Genomic DNA, 17,668 nt, shown 5'->3' with positions numbered 1-17,668 from the left:
ATGGCATTGTCAGTGCCGACCGGCGCATCAGAGCTCGACAATTGACTCTACAGTTATGTCAGCATTGTACGTGCATCTGCAGTGATCGAGACTCTTGTACGTTCAAAGAGGTTCTTCACGATGGGTTCCACGAAGGCTCACAGCGGACCACAAGATTCAAAGAAAGCCGATTTCATCTGAATTCCTGGAGCTTTTAGAGAGTGACGGAGAAGTTTTTCTGTCACGGATCGTTACGGGGGACGAAAGGTGTTTGAGAAATTTTCAGAGTACGGATATGAAGTATGACACACTGAATGAAAACAGAGCTCACATCAGATTCCTTGAATACTAAAAATAAACTAGAAACCTCAGAAATGCTAGAATGTGAAGAACGACCAGTAAGGCACACCACAGTGATTTGCAGAGTATAGTTTTACATCTAAATGTATTTGGCTCGTTATCCCAGTCGCCTTTGTTCATATGACAATACCCACACACTAGTGGAAACCAACGTAATAAAGTCAGTGACACACTTGCTGGTGTTTTTCTGCACGTTCTGACGTACTACAATCCCTGAGCTCGGGGGGTTGTAGCAAAAACTTCATGCATGCTACGGCATTTTTTTACGAAGCCCAGTGTTTATGACATCTTTATAATATGTATGTATGGATTCAAACTGTACACCAATGTAGTTCCTAACACAGAGTGGAAAATGTGCGGCTGCATATGTTGAAACCACATACACAAGTGAATTCTCAGCGGAATATCTTCTAGGAACTGTACGGAGACCCGTTGATGTAAAATTTTGTACGCGAGTCCGTTCAGTTGATCAGAAAGTACGCAATGTCCAGTTTCACAGTCGTTGATAATACCATCCCAAATGTTAACAGCGATCTTGTGTTCGTAAGAACGATACATACGTGCGGGTGAATTTTCGTCCACATGGCTATTCTTGCTGCTTTACGTGCCACCTCTCGTGAAGGTAGCTCTGTAAATAAGAAACATGAAAGCAGGAAAACTCTGGTTCTTTGCACATTGAACCAACTTGCAACCTCCACTTGGCACAGGCAGTCCATTCGCTGCAACGACTCCACCTTCTGTGGATGATACGGGTGTAGCTGCTGCTAACACAGGAGTCTCAAAACAGTAGTTTAGCCTGTGTTCAGGCCTCGTGCAACGCAACGAACCCTGGTGCCACGACTGCCGCCAATCGCCTGTAACAAATTATCATTCAGAGCTGGTATTCTAGCACACCTCTCATGGTCATTAACTCCATTCTATCACGGTAAAATCCGGGTTCTCACAGACACCTATGTGCAGCTGCAAAAGTACTGTGACGAGGTTCCTGTCTTTGTGGAAAAGCTCAGCATTTACTTCTCTGATCAAATACGTCAGGATACCCTTATGTAATGTGGTGTTGGCCACTATATGTCACAAGAGGCGGACCCGTCATTATAAATGGAGGTGGGAAGTACTGTGATGTTGTAAGTAGGCTGTTTAGGTTTTTATGTTGGTAACTCCACGTTATCCTTGGGTAACAGAAGAAATATTGAATTTAATTGATGAAAGGAGAAAATATAAAAATGTAGTAAATGAAGCAGGCAAAAAGGAATACAAACGTCTCCAAAATGAGATCGACAGGAAGTGCAAAATGGCTAAGCAAGGATGGCTAGAGGACAAATGTAAGGATGTAGAGGCTTATCTCACTAGGGGTAAGATAGATACTGCCTACAGGAAAATTGAATAGACCTTTGGAGATAAGAAAACCACTTGTATAAACACCAAGAGCTCAGATGGAAACCCATTTCTAAGCAAAGAAGGGAAAGCAGAAAGGTGGAAGGAGTATATGGAAGGTCTATACAAGGGCGATGTACTTGAGGACAGTATTATAGAAATGGAAGAGGATGTAGATGAAGATGAAATGGGAGATACGATACTGCGTGAAGAGTTCGACAGAGCACTGAAAGACCTGAGTCGAAACAAGGCCCCCGGAATAGACAACATTCCATTGGAACTACTGATGGCCTTGGGAGAGCCAGTCCTGACAAAACTCTACCATCTGGTGAGCAAGATGTATGAGACAGGCGAAATACCCTCAGACTTCAAGAAGAATATAATAATTCCAATCCCAAAGAGATCAGGTGTTGACAGATGTCAAATTACCGGACAATCAGTTTAATAAGCCATAGCTGCAAAATACTAACACGAATTCTTTACAGACGAATGGAAAAACTGGTAGAAGCCGACCTCGGGGAAGATCAGTTTGGATTCCATAGAAATGTTGGAACACGTGAGGCAATACTGATCCTGCTACTTATCTTAGGAAGATCACAACAATGCCACATAGCGCTCTGTATGAAAATCACTGTGCTGTGCTGTGTGCAGTCTGTGGCCGGGTGGCATTGTTGTAATACTCGCCATTGTAGCGTTGGGCAGTTGGCTCTTAAACAGCGCGTAGCGTTGCGCAGTTGGGGGTGAGCCGCCAGCAGTGGTGGATGTGGGGAGAGAAATGGCGGAATTTTGAGGGCGGATGATCTGGACGTGTGTCCATCAGAAACAGTACATTTGTAAGACTGGATGTCATGAACTGCCTTTTGAACACTATTAGGATAAATACATTGTTTGTTCTCTATCAAAACCTTTAATGTGCTAACTATGCCTATCAGTAGTTAGTGCCTTCAGTACTTTGAATCTTTTATTTAGCTGGCAGTAGTGGCGCTCGCTGTATTGCACTAGTTCGAGTAACAAAAATTTTTGTGAGATAAGTGATTTGTGAAAGGTATAGGTTAATGTTAGTCAGGGCCATTCTTTTGTAGGGATTGTTGAAAGTCACATTGCGTTGCGCTAAAAATATTGTGTGTCAATTTAACCACAGTCATTTATAATTTTTCTAAGAGGACTTTTCAATGTCAGCAGACATGCAGTAACAGCAGAATGAATCGGTCAGGGGAGCTCAGTGGCTTCGATTGTGGACTTGTGATTCGATGTCATCTAAGGAACAAATCCCTCAGAGACGTGACAACACTTATAAAGCTGCCCATGTCGACTGTTAGTTACGTGATTCTGAAGTTGAAACGCGAAGAACGACTTCTCTCCGTCAGTTGTGGTGCCCATGGAGATCGACGCTTGCAGTCCCCATCCCTGCCACCACTGCTGACGTCGATGTCAGCACCCGTCCCACAGCCTGAACCGATGTCTGTGGATGCATTACCCCCAGGAAGGTTATCGAACTGCCCTGGATGGGGCACAGCATCTGCGCCACTGGGTGCGGGCATGCACACTGGAATTGGTTTCTCGAGTGGTGTTTCTTGTTACCCACAAGGTCGATACAGTGCTGCAGACAGTTGCCATCGGCTACAGTTGGACTTCCTGTCTCTGCATTTTCATTTGCATTCCCATTCCGTCCCCCCCACCCCTCCATCGTCGTCACATGCGCCTGCCCTACACGACGACGGTATAGATGTTTGGGAAGTAGGAATGTGTTGTCGTCCGAAGAACAGGGTGTCAAAGCAAGGTTGGCACCTTGTAACGAATCCACAGAAAACTGTAGTCGCTGTATGCCGCACCGACGAATGAGAAACGCAGGCGTAGCCACGCCTACTAGAGCTTCACTATACCAGTGCAATCTATGGTCTAGTTACAACTGAGCAGAGGAATGCTCAGCTCAATTCGCAGTTAGATAGGCCGCCATTGTACTAAATGTGTTACGCAGAACATTGAACACTGCTACACTTCGGGCCAACGGCCTTGCCGCAGTGGTACCTCCGGTTCCCGTCAGATCATCGAAGTTTAGCGTTGGGCTAGCAGTTGGATGAATAACCATAAGTAAAGAGTCTCGTAAATTTGACTATATCAAGTGATACATCAATATTCAGAGACAATCGTAAATACTCAGAAAATTCCTGTGGAAGTGGACTGTTACAAGTTAAGTAAATGTTCTTATCCATATTGCAATAAAGTGGGGCCAATTCTCGTGTCCGATTCCACTCGTCGGTTTGTGCAATGACGTCATAGCAAAGGCAGAGACGCTACAGAGAGGCAATCTCTGGAAGCAACACAACTTATTCGTAAACAAACGAACGTACGATACGATAAAATTATAAACACAGATCACTTGGTTAAATACTTAGCCATAAATTATACCAACAAGAATTAAAGGTAAAGAAAATAAGTAAGACCAGAAACGGAGAAATATACATGTCTGATATAAATTATTATCGTCATTTATTGCGAGTAAGAAAAGCACAGAGAATCTTTAAATTCAGTACAGTACAGCGCATAGTGCAGTCATTAATATTATGAATCAACATTAGTTTTTAATTCTAATGATTAAATTTAATGGGACGAGTATACAAGTAACGAAAAATGACAAAAAGTAGCATCTAACAAATACTGGAATCGGTAACTGGAAATGACTTATGTATGTTAATTGTAGTTACAGATTCCAACCATTCCACGGATCGTTATTTAGATCGTTTTAATAACAGGTGCGTACACTAAAGTGTTACAGGAGTTCTACATATGGCATTACTATGAAAAAGAGAAAAATTTGGCAGCTATACCTACAATATTTATTAGTTTTTCGTAGTAGTACTGAGATCAATAAGAAATCTAGAAATCCTACAAAAACATAGTCAACAGATTAACTGTAGAAATGTCTAAAATTGTGAACCATCCAAAAGCTGGAATCGGTAATTAGAACTGACCTCCTATATTCTAGTTACCAATTCCAGCCATCCGATGATTCATTACTTAGATCGTTTCTTTTTTCAGTATGTGTGTGCACTAAAATGTAGGCTAAAATGATTTCTGCACTTGTAATTGCTCTCTAAACTACTGCAGAAGTATTATTAACACTGGAATCGGTGACTAGAATTGACCTATATAGAAGGTCTGTTCTAGTTACCGATTCCAATTTCTGTTATACACCACCGTAGTTTTAGAGAGCAACTACGAATATAGAACTGCTATTACGTTTCAGTGCATACAACTGCAAAAATAATTTACATATAGCCCATGGAGCGGTTGGAATCTGTAACTGGAAGTTATCTATATAGGTTAATTCTAGTTATCAATTCCAATATTCTTCATTTTTTGTAGATATTGTTTGTCATGTACTGGCTTTTCTTTTACAATTTAGTGCTTCAGTTTCTGCACATTTTATGCAAGTGTTTCGTATTTGTTACCATTCATTTAATTTTCTCGTTTTTATGATACATTTTAGTTTCTCCCCGCCCCAAAAACTTCACTTTCCAACGTTTATCTCGTTACATTCAATAATTAATAGCAAAATTAATATTATTTCATAAGAGTATGACTTCACCATTCATTTTACTGTAATGCAATTTAAAGGTTCTCTGTGCTTTTCTAGTCGCATAAATTACGAGAATACTTATCAGATATGAAAATTTGTTTTTAATTTTTATTCTTAATTATTTTCTTTATCTTCAGTTCGTTTCGATATAATTCATAACTAATTAAATAACTGCGTGAATGTGATTGCAGTTCTTCGTATGCTACATTCGTTTGATTACGAGTATGATCCAATGCCTTCATTGACCGCCTATACGTAGCGTCTTCGCCTTAGGTATGACGTCATCTTCAAAGCCGGCGAGTGGAATCGGACACTAGAGTTTATACATGAAGTGAACTAATACTTTACGTGTTGTACCACTGTCTCCTCCAAGAGCAAACCAAAGAACCCACTATTGTACTGGTGAGTGTATTTTCGTCCAGCACAACGGTGGTGTTCTTCAAACACCTGGTCTCTAAACGTACTGTAGACAGTACGAGATCGACTTCCTTCCAAGTTGATTAGTGACAGTGATAGTTGCAGTGGGCTGGGCGGCCTACCTCAACCAACAATGTAACGCAATTTTGTAAACATATCTATGCAAACGCCTCAGTGTTGTCAACAGCTCTCTAGACGACTACTGTTTTCGCCTGCAGCCGTTAGGGCTTCACGGTTGAAAGTTTGGCTACAGTGCTACGAAGTGTCGGGGAACTTCTTACGCTGTTTCGACTCTAGCAGCGGTTCTCTGAATTCGTTTAATATTTGCTGTCATACGTAGTTGGTAAGTACTCAGAACGCTAAAGCAACACAAACTGCTAACACTAGAGCTTTGTGTATGCGATTTCTTTTCTACAATCATAGCATCTCCGCTTACCTCTCACAACATGACTCAAGTCTTGTATTCGATTTCTCACTGTAGGTATTATGTGCTCATGACATTTCACTTCTTAGCACAACGTGCCTGTTGGGCAACCCCGTGACCTGGCTATTGACCTGATTGCAGGTAGAGTTGCAGCCTCCCTTTACCGCAGCACCACGTGAGGGAGGGTGGAGGACCCATTGTCCTGACCGCCTTTTACCTTTGGGAAACAACACCGGTGCTTATTTTCGCTTGTAGAGGAAGACATAAGCGTTTTTCGTCCGTCCAGTATCTAATAGACGTTTTCTGAACTTACCAAGCAGTTTCAGTTTTTGTGAGGAGAAATGCGTGAGGTGTGTAAATGTGGCACGGCCCTAAATATTAAGTTACCCTGGAGCGTTCAAATCCAACCCTTCAATCCAACACAGGTCGCGGGCTATGCTACACAACCAAGGTTCCATAGAGTAGGAGAGGTGCCCAGCATCACACTTCACGCTCTAGTGAAACGTATCAGTGGTGCTGCCAGGTAAAATACCAAGTGACATTTTTTTCTCAGAACAAATTAGTTTCTTGGTTCATTGCTTCGACCATTGTTGTTGTTGTGGTCTTCAGTCCTGAGACTGGTTTGATGCAGCTCCCCATGCTACTCTATCCTGTGCAAGTTGCTTCATCTCCCAGTACCTACTGCAACCTACATCCTTCTCAATCTGCTTAGTGTATTCATCTCTTGGTCTCCCTCTACGATTTTTACCCTCCACACTGCCCTCCAATATTAAATTGGTGATCCCTTGATGCCTCAGAACATGTCCTACCAACCGATCCCTTCTTCTAGTCAAGTTGTGCCACAAACTTCTCTTCTCTCCAATCCTATTCAATACTTCCCCATTAGTTATGTGATCTACCCATCTAATCTTCAGCATTCTTCTGTAGCACCACATTTCGAAACCTTCTATTCTCTTCTTGTACAAACTATTTATCGTCCATGTTTCACTTCCATACATGGCTACACTCCATACAAATACTTTCAGAAAAGACTTCCTGACATTTAAATCTATATTCGATGTTAACAAATTTCTCTTCTTCAGAAACGCTTTCCTTGCCATTGCCAGTCTACATTTTATATCCTCTCTACTTCGACCATCATCAGTTATTTTGCTCCCCAAATAGCAAAACTCCTTTACTACTTTGTCTCATTTCCTAATCTAATTCCCTCAGCATCACCCAACTTAATTTGACTACATTCCACTATCCTCGTTTTGCTTTTGTTGATGTTCATCTTATATACTCCTCTCAAGGCATTGTCCATTCCATTCAACTGCTCTTCCAAGTCCCTTGTCTCTGACAGAATGACAATGTCATCGGCGAACCTCGAAGTTTTTATTTCTTCTCCATGGATTTTAATACCTATTCCGAAATTTTCTTTTGTTTCCTTTGTTGCTTGCTCAATATACAGATTGAATAACATCGGGGAGAGGCTACAACCCTGTCTCACTCCCTTCCCAACCACTGCTTCCCTTTCATGTCCCTCGACTCTTATAACTGCCAACTGGTTTCTGTACAAATTGTAAATAGCCTTTCGCTCCCTGTATTTTACCCCTGCCACCTTTAGAATTTGAAAGACAGTATTCCAGTCAACATTGTCAAAAGCTTTCTCTAAGTCTACAAATGCTAGAAACGTAGGTTTGCCTTTCCTTAATCTATCTTCTAAGATAAGTCGTAAGGTGTTCCAGTATTTCTACGGAATCCAAACTGATCTTCCCCGAGGTCGGCTTCTACTAGTTTTTCCATTCGGCTGTAAAGAATTCGTGTTAGTATTTTGCAGCTATGGCTTATTAAACTTATTGTTCGGTAATTTTCACATCTGTCAACACCTGCTTTCTTTGAGATTGGAATTATTATATTCTTCCGGAAGTCTGATGGTATTTCGCCTGTCTCATACAGCTTGCTCACCAGATGGTAGAGTTTTGTCAGGACTGGCTCTCCCAAGGCTGTCGGTAGTTCCAGTGGAATGTTGTCTACTCCAGGAGCTTCGACCATAGGAAGGTTATAAGCGTGACGCACAAAGTTCTTAGCCAAAGCAAATTTTACAACTACATTAGGACAATATATGTCTACTCATTGTTTCTGTCACTTTTGGCAATGTGAACATGAAGGAAAAGAAAACATGCTCTCTTAATAACTAGCTGAGCTAGAGTAGTGCAGTTCTTATTGATAACCTGTAATTTGATACATGATAACATTTGAAGACATTCACTGAAATATAGTTAGCTTACAGACAAAAGCGAATTCCACGAAATTTAAAAAGTAGGCCTGACATAACTTTATGGAGATCTTGAAAAAGTGGTACACCTGAATGGAGACGCTATACGAGCTATGGAGGATAATCAATTCATCATTTGCAATTATTAATGTTTTCTTGTCTTGCCCTTCCTGAAATTTAAAAAGAAATTTTTCACCAGGTGCGTTTCGCTTGTATTTACAAAACATAATCTGCGTTCACTGGTGGTTTTGTCCCCTCGTTTACAAGTTTTGAAAAAAAAAAAAAAAAAAAAAGAGCTGCACTCGAGCCATGAACTATAAAACATGTAAACAACAGGAAGAGATACCAACACCCACAGAAGATGGTTTATAAATATATGCGAAACATTTCTCATTTTTGGTGAAAAGATTATTTTAAATTGGAGTGAACTAGAGACGGGAAAAAAAAGAAATGTACATTTCTAAATAAAAGTCTGGTGAAAACCTTCACTTAAACTTCATTAAGCTTCAGACGGGAAAAAACACTAAGGTATACGCAACATCTGCTGCGGGAGAGTACCATATAAATAAGCAAGCAACATTATGTTACGAAACCATTCAAATGTACCAAGCAATAAGTTACGAATAATATAATTACGTCATTTCAGAGAGGAAATGTTGCCGTTCCAAAGAATTCAAATCGATTTCTTCCATAATGTTTGACTTAGAGGTCCCTTTACCGAACGGACCGCGCTGGTCGTACTTTATCTCGTAGGTCGGTGAACGGCCTTTCCTTTTACAGGAGGTGCTTATCCGGCCCACGGGCCGTAGTTTGATGACCCCAGGCATACAACATAGCATATGGTGTAAACCAATTTTATTTTCACTTCCAGTCGTATAGTTTTGTAATCATGATTGGCTTGAATGTTTAAATCGTCATCAGATAGCCAATAGTGTAGTAGCTCTTGACCCGCCTAGCGAATCGTCTTCGCTAATCTACAGCAGCTGAACGTACATCTCCACTGCAGCTTCTAAGAAAAGGATAGTAAATAACTACGATCTGTTTGCAAAAATATAAACTTCTTGTTGTTGTCTTCAGTCCAGAGAGTGGTTTCATGTAGCTCTCCATTCTACTCTATCCTGTGCAAGCTTCTTCATCTCCCAGTACCTACTGCAACCTACATCATTCTGAATCTCTCGGTCTCCCTCTACGATTTTTACCCTCCAAGCTGCCGGCCAGTACTAAATTGGAGATCCCTTGATGCCTCAGAACATGTCCTAGCAACCGATCCCTTCTTCTAGTCAAGTTGTACCACAGATTCCTCTTCTCCCCGATTCTATTCAGTACCACATCATGAGTTACGTGAACTACCCATCTAATCTTCAGCATTCTCTGTAGCACCACATTTCGAAACCTTCTATTCTCTTTTTGTCCAAACTATTTTTTCGTCCACGTTTCACTTCCATAAATGGCAAGACTCCATACAAATACTTAAGACTCCCTGATACTTAAATCAATACTCGATGTCAACAAATTCCTCTTCTTCAGAAACGCTTTCCTTGCCTTTCCCATTCTACATTTTATATCCTCTCTAATTTGACCATCATCAGTTATTTTACTCCCCAAATAGCAAAACTCCTTTACTACTTGAAGTGTTGCATTTTCTAATCTAATTTCCCCAGCAATTTCCGACTTAATTCGACTACTTTCCATTATCCTTTTTTGTTTTTGTTGATGTTCATCTTATATCATCCTTTCAAGACACTGTCCGTTCCATTCAACTGCTCTTACACGTCCTTCGCTGTCTCTGACAGAATTACGATGTTATCGGCAAACCTGAAAGTTTTTATTTCCTCTCCATGGATTTTAATTTCTACTTCGAATTTTTCTTTTGTTTCCTTTGCTGCCTGCTCAATATACAGATTCAACAACATCGGGGGTAGGATATAACCCCGTCTCACTCCCTTCCCAAACACTGCTTTCCTTTCATTCCCCACGACTCTTCTAACTTCCATCTCGTTTCTGCACAAATTGTAAATATTCTTTCGCTTCCTGTATTTTACCCCTGCCACCTTTATAATTTGAAAGGGAGTATTCCAGTCAACATTGTCAAAACCTTTCTCTAAGTCTTTAAATGTTAGAAAAGTAGATTTGCCTTCCCTTAATCCATTTTCTAACATAAGTCGTAGGGTCAGTATTGCCTCACGTGTTCCAACATTTCTACAGAATCAAAACTGACCCTCCCTGATGTCAGCTTCTATCAGTTTTTCCATTCGCATGTAAAGAATTCGTTTTCGTATTTTTAGCCGTGACTTATTACACTGATAGTTCGGTAATTTTCGCATATGTCAACGCCTGCTTTCTTTGGGATTGGAATTATTATATTATTCTTGAAGTCTGAGGGTATTTCACCTGTCTCATAGATCTTGCTCACCAGATGTAGAGTTTTGTCAGGGCTGGCTCTTTCATGGCCGTCAGTAGTTCTAATGGAATGTTGTCCACTCCCGGGGCCTTGTCTCTACTCAGGTCGTTCAGTGCTCTGTCAAACTCTTCACGCAGTATCGTATCTCCCATTTCATCTTCATCTGCATGCTCTCTGTAATAAAAAAAACTGAGTCAAGGAACCAACGATCAATTTGAAAGGATGTCTTGTGACGTCCGCCCCGAGCAAACGCAACGAACTATATCGAACAAAAAAAATAAAGTAAGCCCGACGGACTGTCAATCCTAAGGGCCCGGGTTCGATTCCCGGCTGGGTCGGAGATTTTCTCCGCTCAGGGACTGGGTGTTGTGTTGTCCTAATCATCATAATTGCCGAAGTGGCGTCAAATCGAAAGACTTGCACCAGGCGAGCGGTCTACCCGACAGGAGGCCCTCGTCACACGCCATTATTATAAGGGAATGTTGTCTACTTCCAGGGCCTTGTTTCGAAGTAGGTCTTTCAGTGATCTGTCAATATTTTCACGCAGAATCATATCTACAATTTCATCTTCGTCTACATCCTCTTCCATTTCCATAATATTGTCCTCAAGTGCATCACCATCGTATAGACCCTCTATATACTCCTTCCACCTTTCTGCTTTCCCTTCTTTGCTTCGAAATGGGTTTCCATCTCAGCTCTTGATATTCATACAAGTGGTTCTCTTTTCTCCAAAGGTCTCTTTAATTTTCCTATAGGCAGAATCTCTCTTACCCCTAGTGAGATATGCCTCTTAGTCCTTACATTTGTCCTCTAGCCTTCCTTGCTTAGCCATTTTGCACTTTCTGTCGATGTCATTTTTGAGACGTTCATCAATTCAATATATCTACTATTACCCAAGGATAAACTTACTTATTAAAAAATCTTCAACTACAATACATCGAACTCTCCGATATTCCATTTTTTTCTGCGTGTTGCTGAGTCTACATAACGACGGAAAGGAATGGATTATCAAGTGAAAGAAATGAAGAATTCCGTTCCCAATAAGAAAGAAGTACTTTTACTCAAGCGCTACCTTGAGGTTAAATGATATATTCTGAAATTGAGTCGGAGCAGAATCTGCTGCATAGAACTAAAAAAAAAAAAAAAAAAGCCGAGCAATAAAACAAGAGACCAAGAAGCTGAATCCATCTGTAGTATTGTAGATAAAGAGACAGGATGGAAACAGATATCTAGAAGGTTTACAAGGTACTGTTGCTTCCTTTACTTGTAATTTCCTATAAGGAAACTTAACTGATGGCAGTGTATTATTACGTAGATCCTGGTTCAAACTAATCTGTCGAAAAAGCTTGAGTTCAGTAGTCTCGAATTACAGTTGACAATTATTTTTCCAGTTACCACGCCGAGTATGTTTTAATGTGTACTTCTACACTCGTTTTGCGCATAGCATATCAATATGAAAATAAAACATGTGAACTTTTTAACGGATCGATAGACAAAGAAAATTTAAAGTATTTGGTTGCGGTTCTCTGCCAGGTTTTAGTGATTTACAGTGTTTCATGGGATATTCTGAATTATACTAGGCGCCATTTTGCTGATTCCAGTACTCGATTTGTTTTTAAAAGAAACCAAACGCCTGAGTTGTGGGAGAATCTAGAATTTACGTTCGTTCCACTGTTGGGTCTTGAGTGACTTCCTGCACTGCCAGTCTGCAAATTGTCGGTACTTTCCGATCGAATTGTTTGCCTTCCCCACGGGTTAAAATTGTATGGCCGCTGCATTTACTGGTCAGCCCAGCGGTTTCCACTAGCAGGTTATTGATGCCGTAATGGCCCTCGTGTCTGAGCACCGTGCTTTCTTGCTTTGGAGGCACTGGGGTGGATAGGGAGAGAGGTTTGAGGAATCGATACGCGTTAGCTTTCACTGATTTTCACGGTCTCCAAGCTTCGCTTCCATTTATTCAAGTTGTTTATTTATTTGGCCTTCGGCAGCTAACGGCTATTTAGCGAGCTAAAAGATAAAGCACGAAATGTGAACTACAAAGATACCTTGCTAGCTTGTAAACATTTAAAAAGTTCTTTATTATATTACGCTCGAGAATTTTCGGCATGCGTTGCGCTATTCATCGCACGACATTTGCGAAGAGAGATATCTGAACGTGGAGGTGAAATCCAGTGGCAGATTTTTCCCATTAGGCTACTTCGCTCGCTTCGTTTACCGCTACTCCTGCTGATAAGATGGGGAAAGTTGTCCCGCCGACCATTCCGCGCTGATGCCCTTCCGTCGAGAGCGCCAAGCTGTGGAGGCCACCACACTGGTTACCAGAAAGTTCAGCTCAGGTCACTGTGCCAACGCTTGCCTCTTGTTCGAAGAAAAACTTGGAGACCATTGTGAGGGATGCACAACTGCGTGGGCTCCAGGTGGCTACAACAGCAATGTGAGGCACCAAGAGCGAGAGATGAGACCACAGTGAAATTTATTCCGCCGATTACGGACATGACATTATACAAGTGTTAAGCATTGCAGACTAGTACATGCACTGTGGCCGTGGATATTTAGTGCATAGTTACGTCACCACATGCTGCAATCTAGACGTCGTGGCATGGAATCAAAGAGCGCTTGAATATGCTGCTCGGAAATACTCTGCCACATTGTTTGTAGGCGTGTCCAAAAAGCATCAACTATAGCTGCAAGACCTGAGCGAACAAGTTCCCGACCGTCAATAACCGAGACATGTTGGATGGGCGACCTTTCAGGCGAACATGCAGGACAAGGTAGGACTGGTAACTGCGGTTCTTCGAAGGAGGCTTCCACATTCCTCGCCACATGCGGCAGGCCGTTGTGCTGTTGAAACGTGGCATGTGCGACTGACTGCAGTACAGGCAGTGCCACGGGCTGTAAAGCCTACGTGATGTTGGCGTAGTTGTTCAGGTCGCCCTCAAGACATATGAGGCGAGATCCCGTGTTACATGCAATGACGCCCCAAACCATCATAGTTGGGTGTCCGCTATGCCTCTCAACAATACACTACTGACCATTAAAATTGCTACATCACGAAGATGACGTGCTAAAGACGCGAAATTTAACCGACAGGAAGAACATGCTATGATATGCAAATGATTAGCTTTTCAGAGCATTCACACAAGGTTGGCGCCGGTCGCGACACCTACAGCGTGCTGACATGTGGGAAGTTTCCAACCGATTTCTCATACACAAACAGCAGTTGATCGGCGTCGCCTGGTGAAAAGTAGTTGTGTTGCCTCGTGTAAGGAGGAGAAATGCTTACTATCACGTTTTCGACTTTGATAAAGGTCAGATTGTAGCCTATCGCGATTGCGGTTTATCGTATCGCGACATTGCTGCTCGCGTTGGTCGAGATCCAATGACTGATAGCAAAATATGGAATCGGTGGGTTCAGGAGGGTAATACGGAACGCCGTGCTGGATCCCAGGGCCTCTTATCACTAGAAGTCGAGATGACAGGCATCTTATCCGCAAAGCTGTAACAGATCGACGACGTTTGCAGCAGCATGGACTATCAGCTCGGAGACCATGGCTGCGGTTACCCTTGACGCTGCATCACAGACAGGAGCGCTTGCGATGGTGTACTCGACGACGAACCTGGGTGCACGAATGGCAAAACGTCATTTTTTCGGATGAATCCAGGTTCTGTTTACAGCATCATGATGGTCGCATCCGTGTTTGGCGACATCACGGTGAACGCACATTGGAAGCGTGTATTCGTCATCGCCATACTGGCGTATCACCCGGGCTGATGGTATAAGGTGCAATTGCTTACACATCTAGGTCACCTCTTGTGCGCATTGACGGCACTATGAACAGTGGACGTTACATTTCTGATGTGTTACGACCCGCGGCTCCACATTTCATTTGAGCCCTGCATAACCCCACATTTCAGCACGATAATGTACGAGCGCATGTTGCAGGTCCTGTACGGGCCTTTCTGGATACAGAAAATGTTCGACTGCTGCCCTGGCCAGCACATTCTCTAGATCTCTCACCAATTGAAAACGTCTGGTCAATGGTGGCCGAGCTACTGGCTCGTCACAATACACCAGTCACTACTCTAGACGAACTGTGGTATCGTGTTGAAGCTGCATGGGCAGCTGTACCTGTACACGCCATCCAAGTTCTGTTTGACGCAATGCCCAGGCGTATCAAGGCCGTTATTACAGCCAGAGGTGGTTGTTCTGGGTACGATTTCTCAGGATCTATGCACCCAAATTGCGTGAAAATGTAATCACATGTTTGTTCTTGTAAAATATATTGGTCCAATGATACCCGTTTATGATCTGCATTTCTTCTCGGTGTAGAATTTTAATGGCCAGTAATGTACATTCTGTCCGAAGGCGTTCATCACAGCGATAACGTCGAACGCAAATGCTGCCATCACTGTGTAATGGGACTTGTCCGAAAACACTACATTTTGGCACTCAGCTCGCCAGTGTCGGCGTTCACTTGCTCATTGTAATCTGCGGCATCAGTAGGTTCTGGTCAGTGGCAGCCGACACAATGGCATGCGTGCCAACAGTCCAGCTCGTATAAGGCAGGCTCGAAGCGTTGACGCACAGACAGGGCGATTGAAGTTGAAGTTTCAAACAGCTGTAGAAATAACACCACTGGTCAGCGTGACGTCAAATTGCAACGGAACATTATCGGTGAAGAGGGAAAACTTATGGCACAAGCAAAACAGTTACATAATCTAGCAATAGATGGCGCTGTTAACATCGTAATTTGATAGTAGTCTACTACAAATGACAAATGAATCATACAACAACGCCTAAGGTGTACTTTTGACTTTAAACAAACTGTACTGCTCAGTGTGCACGGGTGTACAGGTGTGATAGTGTTAGTCACAGAAGCCCATCCACAACGGCAACGTCATATCATATCGGATGGGAAAAATCTGTTTTTAATTGTCCTGAGGCCAAAAACCGCACAAAAAGCATCAATCAAAATCAAATCGGATTATCAATTTCCGTGTGAATGGCGTGAAACATGTTCAATATGCTGTCCACCGTTTTCTGCAACAAGTTGAAATCGACAAACAGCATGTTTCACAACTGATCGAACTGTTTCCCGGGTCACGTTCAGAATGTGTTGCGTGCCTTCAATGCAGCTACGTTTGCAATTGGAACACTGAACACATCATCTTTCAGATAGCCCCACAGCCAGAAGTCACACGGATTAAGATCAAATGATCGTGACGGTCAGGCTGCAGGGAAATGGCGGCTGTAATTCTAGCATTTCCGAAATGGCGCTTCAGTAGATGCTTAACTGGATTTTCAATGTGCGGAGGTGCGCCATCTTGCATAAAAATGACCCCATCCACAGATACACGCTGTTGGAGAGCTGAAATGATGTGGTTGGGCGAAAGACACTCACAGCGCTTACCAGTGACGGTACAGGTAACAGGACCCGAAGCACCTGTCTCTTCGGAAAAGTATGGCCCTATGATAAATGATGCCGTACACCCCCACCTTGCAGTGACCTTTTCAGGATGTAGTGGTATTGGTTGATTTGCGTGTGGATTTTCCGTTTGCCCATATTCGATAGTTCTGTGTGTTGACATATCCTGTCAGAGAAGTGGGCTTCGTGCGTCCACAAAATCTTCCACGGCCAGTCATTGTCTACTTCCATGCGAGCAAAAATTCTAAAGCAAAGGTCTCTCTTGGTGGCAGATCAACAGGAAGCAACTCGTGTATATAGGTAATTTGGAATGGATAGCAAAAAGGATGTTCGTAGGAATTTACGCACTGTGGTCAAGGGTATGTCCAATGTTCGGGCAGTTCTCTGTTCACTACACGTTTGCACGCAACTACTCGTCTACTGCTGCATAGCTGTGGCCACTGCTTCTACTGACGTCGAACCAATTCGTTTCCTCCCTCTACCAGGATGCACACAAAAGAACCTGTCTTTTCGAATTTCCGAATCATTTTCTCCAGACCCACGGCAGTTATCGGACCAGCGCCTTTTATCAAGCCCTTCAGTGTCCGGAACTTCTGCAAAGCGATGTGTTCACAGTCATCATTATTGTAAAACAGCTTTACAAGCAGAGCGCGATCCTGCATTGAGACAGTCATGGCTAACGCCGCAGACGCGGTAGGAGGAAAGCCTAGCCCCCTGCGTATTGACACCAACTTCAGTGGATCGTGCATATGACAGGTGATTTCATTCACGTACTGTGACACATACAGCGCCATCTATTGATCAATTTTCACACTTGTTTTCTCCTGCCATACGTTTTCCCCCTTCTCCGATAATATTCCGTTGAAATTTGACGTTATTCTGACCAGTGGTGTTATTCTTAGAGCGCTTTGAAAGTAATAATCACCCGGGTTCGATTCTCGGCGAAGTCAGGGATTTTCTCTGCCCCGTGATGGCTGGGTGTTGTGTGATGTCGTTAGGTTAGTTAGGTTTAAGCAGTTCTAAGCTATAGGGGACTGATGACCATAGATGTTAAGTCCCATAGTGCTCAGAGCCATTTTTGAATTCTAATCACCGTGTATATCAACACCTACTGCAGTGCTTCAACGTCGCGCCAACACTGTTCCATCCGTTGCTGCCTAGAGGACATGATGGCAACATCTCACGCTGTGGTCACATTATTTCGTCCAGTACCCTGTCAGCACTGTGTACGGCCCTCTTCTCTCCACTGGTTCCATATACGCCTCGCTGTTGAAGTTACGTGCCCTGTACGAGTCGCATTGTCACGGAACGATAGACCCGCATCCGAAGGTGAATCATTCTGCCCCTTTCGAACGTATTCACATGCTGATTTTCCACCGCATGATGTCGGCGAGGCATGGTGGCACTTTGTTACAATTTTCCATTTAACATGACAGCTGCGCACTGTTGC

This window comes from Schistocerca gregaria, chromosome 5 (assembly GCF_023897955.1).
Source record: "Schistocerca gregaria isolate iqSchGreg1 chromosome 5, iqSchGreg1.2, whole genome shotgun sequence".
Classification (NCBI taxonomy): domain Eukaryota; kingdom Metazoa; phylum Arthropoda; class Insecta; order Orthoptera; family Acrididae; genus Schistocerca; species Schistocerca gregaria.
Note: the sequence above shows the minus strand (reverse complement) of the source record.